A 5,648-nucleotide genomic window follows, 5' to 3' on the forward strand; every position below is an offset into this window, starting at 1 on the left:
AAACGAAAGAAAGAAACAAGTAATAGCGAATACAAGCAATGTTCAGAGTACATGAATACACTTCTGTCCAATGAATTGACTCCATGGAATTCAAACCACCTCCTTAGTTGTCTTTTCTGAGTCCAATAATTCATTTATAACACCAGTCAACATTAGTGATATGTGCTAAAATCATTTCTCAATATGAATAAGAATCTCTTCTTAGGATCTATGTGGCTTGGTTGGTACAATACCAGACTTTTACTTTGAGAGTAAAGGGATCAAACTCTTGTCCAGATGTAGTGGCAGGCCAAGTGCAGTGGCTCACACCTGTAATCCCAGCACTTTGGGAGGCAGAGGCAGGTGGATCACTTGAGATCAGGAGTTAGAGACCAGTCTGACCAACATGGTGAAACCCTGTCTCTACTAAAAATACAAAATTAGCCAGGTATGGTGGCGCATGCCTGTAGTCCTTGCCACTCGCGGGGCTGAGGCACGAGAATCGCTAAAACGAGGGAGGCACAGGTTGCAGCGAGCCAAGATCATGCCACCACACTCCAGCCTGGGTGACAAAAGCAAAACTCCTTCTCAAAAAACAAAACAAAACAGATGTAGTGGTGTTTTCTGGTTTGTACAGCCAGGTTTCTATGTATTTGAGTGGCCATACTTAAGAAACCATACCCGAAGTGTTTCATACGTACTTGGATATGATTTAAATGCTAAATTCTGGAACCCTTAGGCCCTTTTGGAAGGTGGTGAGTGTATTTGGTGAGAGAGACTGGGGTCATAGGTGGACAGAGGGCCTATCTGGTAGGCAGCCTCTAAGATGACCCCCAATAATCTCTACCTTCTGATATTCTTGCCCTGGTGTAGTTCCCTATGTACCAGGGGTGGTCTTTGTGTCTAATGTAAGTGATAAATTTAGCTCTAGAGGGAAGCCAGTTACTATGTCACCAGCTGTCCTGTGTAGTAGCCCTTTTGGGGAGGGAGTGAGCCTTCCTGCCAACACCTACTAGGGATATTGGAAGAAGATCCTCCAGACCCAGTCAAGCCTTATGATGACTAGAGCCCTAGCCTGGCATCTTGATTGCAACCCCATGAGGAACCCTGAGCTGGAACTACCCAAATACAACACTTTGATTTTCTGAGTTACAGACACAGTAAGATAATAAATGTGTTGTTTTAAACCACTACATTTGGAGGTATTTGTTACAGCAATTGATAAGCAATACAAATCTCAAATAAATTTAGTTTATAACTTAAGGCTCCCTGGACTATTCAAGAAATGCACTTCCAGGATGCCGATCTACTATAGGTCACCTCGTGGCTTTGATTTAACAAGATGAAGATATTTTCTAATTTCTTTACTTGGTGAATTCCTAAGTGACAGGACTACTTTTCGGGCATTCACTAGGGATGATAGTTGAGTTTTCTCTCTAGATTATTATTAATCTGCATGTATGACACTGAGGACGTGTGGAGTGGTTCTCCATTTTTAGCAGGTCCTAGTGACTTCAGTTTTCCTCAATTTAGAAGCTGCTAAAGCATAAGCCCAAATTTGCCTCCATGAGCAAGAGCTGTAAAAGCATAAGCAACTGGGTGTTGTGGTGCTCTGCTTATCTGTGTTCTCATTTCCTTTTACATTTGTTTTACATGTCTCTTAGGTTTCTTTAATGTTATATAACTTCATTGTCTAAAACAAACTTTTAAATAATTGATTTAGAACATATTTTAATAAAAGTACAAATCATATGGGTATAGGTAAATGAATTTTCACACAGGAAGCCTATGAGTAACCTCCATCTAGATCAAGAAATAGAATATTACCAGCACCTCAGAGACTCCCTTTATGCTGCCTTTCAGTTACTTTTCCCTTCTTCCTGTAAGGTAACAACCATCCCAACTTCTAACAGCAGAGTTCACTTCTTCCTGTCCTTTCAATTTGTTTTCCCTCTTTTGTATTTGTTTTCTTTACTCAATTATGCCTGTAAATTAATAATTGTTACTAAATGTAGCAGTAATTTCATTTTCATGGCAGTAGAATGTTCCATTGTATTTTTATTATCCAGTTTATTCTACCGTTGATGTACAGTTATGCTGTTTCTATTTTGGGGCTATTATAAATAACATCGAAAAACAGGAAGTTTTTTTATATGTCACAGTGCACATACGTATTCATTTTGTTAGATTTATACACAGGAGTGAAATACTTTCACCTTTCACATTTACATCTAAAATCCATTGATATTAATTTTTGTTTATGTAATTTATAGGTCAAAACTTATTTTCTTCATTAGATATCCAAAGAATGTAGTACGACATATTAAAAAGACTACGGATTCCCTCACTACTATACATTGCTATCTTTTTCATAAATTGTGTGTACAAATATTTGGTTCTGTTTCTGGATGCTGTATTTGGTTACACTGTTCTATTATTATATCATTATGAAAATTGCCTACTATCTTAATTATCGTAACATTGTAATAAGCTTTGCTATCTGTCTATGTACATCCTCTCATTCTGTGCTTTTCAAGGTAGCCTTGGCTATTCTTGGATCTTTGCCTGGTTATAAAATATTCAGAATGAGCTTGTCAGTTTTCACAACAATAGTGTCTTTTAATTTAGTTGCATAGACTTTATAATTTATTTTAAGGAGAATTGTAATCTTTTATTCTTCCATTCAATTAATACAGTATATCATTAGAATGATTTAGGTATTCTTTACATTCTTTTGGCAATATTTTATTGTTTTCTGAATAGAGGTCCTGCACAGGTTTGTAAGAGTTATTTCTAGGTTGAAAATGTTTTTTGGAGCTATTGCAAATAATATCATCTTAAACATGTTATCGAGGCATAACATACATACATAAAACTCCACCTATAAGTGTAAACCTTGATGAAGTTTCACAAACTGAACACACTCATGTAAACAGCATCCACTGAATCAAATTATAATGTATTATTAATGTATTAAGGAGTGTAGTCTTAGGGAAGTCTACTTAGGGGAAGAAAGTGGGAAAACTACTGGTCACGGCCAGACATGGTGGCTCATATCTGTAATCCCAGCGCTTTAGGAGGCTGAAGCGGGAGGATCACTTGAGGTCAGGAGTTCAAGACCAGCCTGGGCAAAACAGTGATACCCATCTCTACTAAAAATACAAAAATTAGTTGGGTGCAGTGGTGCATACCTGTAATCCCAGCTACTTGGGAGGCTGAGGCAGGAGAATCACTTGAACCAAGTAGGCAGAGCTTACAGTGAACCAAGATTGCGCCACTGCATTCCAGCCTGGGTGACAGAGCAAGACACGTCTCAAAAAAAAAAAAAAAAAAAAAAAAAATTGGTCAGCCACTGTATCCAACTGATCAAAGGTTTGCTCCATAGAGCATTAATAGCCCTGCATATAGAAGTACATATGCAGATATCAAAGATCTCTCAGCAGCTCATGTTTCAACAGCAACAGAGAAGCTTTATAGCAGAAGACGAGAAGTTCAACAGAGGTGAACAGTGAAGTCCTGTTGTTTTCTGCACACAGAGGAAATTGGTTGCCATGACTATTGGGGTAAAACAAGTTGCAAAGTAAGATGGCAAGAGAATCGGAGGTGGCACGAAAGATATATCTGATACCCAAGAGTATGCTTGTCTTACAAAATATTTTAGGAAGTGTTCCTTTCTCTCTATTGCTTGAGAGTTTATGCAAGATTCATGTTATTTGTTTCATAAATATTTGGAAGAATTCACCTTTGAAGCAGCATAGGTCTGGAGTTTTATCTGTAAGGTTTTAATACCCAAGAGTATGCTTGTCTTACAAAATATTTTAGGAAGTGTTCCCAAGAGTATGCTTGTCTTACAAAATATTTTAGGAAGTGTTCCTTTCTCTCTATTGCTTGAGAGTTTATGCAAGATTCATGTTATTTGTTTCATAAATATTTGGAAGAATTCACCTTTGAAGCAGCATAGGTCTGGAGTTTTATCTGTAAGGTTTTAAATTACCGATTCATTTGTTTAATAGGTATAGGACTATTTAAATTTTCTATTACTTCCTGTATCAGTTTTTGTAACCTGTGTCTTCCTAGGAATTTTTTCATTTCATCTACATTTTTAAACGCATTGCCATGTTATTATTTATAATATTCTCTCATACACTTTTTACTGTGTGCGGGGATGTATAGTGATGTCCTCTTTTATTTTTATTTATTTATTTATTTTTTTGAGATGGAACTTCACTCTTGTTGCCCACGCTGGAGTGCAATGGCACAATCTCAGCTCACCGTAACCTTGCCTCCCGGATTCAAGCAATTCTCCTGCCTCAGCTTCCCAAGTAAGTGGGATTACAGGTGTGAGCCACCATGCCAGGCTAATTTTGTATTTTTAGTAGAAACAGGGTTTTGCCACGTTGGCCAGGCTGGTTTCAAACCCCTGACCTCAGGTGATCCACCTGCCCCAGCCTCCCAAAGTGCTGGGATTATAGGCATGAGCCACCACTCCCAGCCTATTTATAATATTCTCTTATATACTTTTTACTGTGTGCAGGGATGTATAGTGATGTCCTTTTTTCATTTCTGATATTAGTAATTTATGTGAACTCATATATAAGAATATATCTTATCAGACTTGCTAGGTAGTTATCAATTTTGTTAATATTTTCAAGTAACCAGTCCTTGGCTTTGTTTATTTTCTTTATATGTTTGTTTTCCATTTCATTTTTCTGCTTTTAACTCTCTTGTTTTCTTCTTTTATGACCTATAATATGATTTCCTGTTCTTCTAAAAGTCCTTAAAAGTTTATTTTTTTAAGTTTTTTAAAAAAATGTATTCAAGACTATACCTTTGTCAACTGAAAAATCATGAGATGTATAAATTTGGAAAGAATACTTTACTTTTTAAAAATAGTTACAGCCTGTAAGCTGGCTATACTGACAGGTTGGAAAGTGTAGCTTCCAGCCAAAGCCAGAAGGAGACACTTCAAAGGAGGAGGAATTAGGCAGGAGTTTTATGCTGAACAGGTTTGCTACACACACATATTTAACAGGTTATAGGAGGAGTTATGAATATTTTCAAAGGGGGAATGTGCATATACATGATAAGTAAACATGTAGTTACATGTCACTTATGTTTATTATGTTACTATGGGGTTGAGACTTAATATTTAAAAATATTACAATTAACCCCTATACATCAAAAGGTGAAGCAGGGACACGAAGGAAAAGCAGAGACATGAAGCATGAAGTTACTGAAACTAGTCTGTTGTCTAATCAAAGCTGTAGTTATGGCTTGTGAAATGGAGGGATCAGTTAGTCAGTGTTTGATGGGTGGTAAGCTGTAACTTTTAAAAAAATATCGTTTATCTTTAAGCCGGTGTTTGTTTAGCTGTTAGAGAAAAAGGAGTAAAATTAATCTTGTGGCAATTAGAATAGAGTTTATTTTTTAAGTGTATGGGTGTGTAACTTAACCCTTGTCTGACATGGCCTTTGGTCTTGTTTATAATTTCCTATCTTATTGCCACAAAGAGTTTCTTTCTTTCTTTCTTCCTTCCTTCCTTCCTTCCTTCCTTCCTTCCTTCCTTCCTTCCTTCCTTCCTTCCTTCCTTCCTTCCTTTCTTTCTCTTTCTTTCTTTCTTTCTTTCTTTCTTTCTTTCTTTCTTTCTTTCTTTCTTTCTTTCTTTCTTT

At 36.8% G+C, this 5,648-nt stretch overlaps 1 protein-coding gene across 1 annotated transcript in view; it reads right to left on the minus strand.

The window, feature by feature from the left end:
• Positions 1-5,648, minus strand: part of LOC108520545 (vomeronasal type-1 receptor 51-like) — a 9,042-nt gene that overhangs the window by 1,233 nt on the left and 2,161 nt on the right.

Source organism: Rhinopithecus bieti, unplaced genomic scaffold, assembly GCF_001698545.2.
Source record: "Rhinopithecus bieti isolate Rb0 unplaced genomic scaffold, ASM169854v2 scaffold_51227, whole genome shotgun sequence".
NCBI lineage: Eukaryota > Metazoa > Chordata > Mammalia > Primates > Cercopithecidae > Rhinopithecus > Rhinopithecus bieti.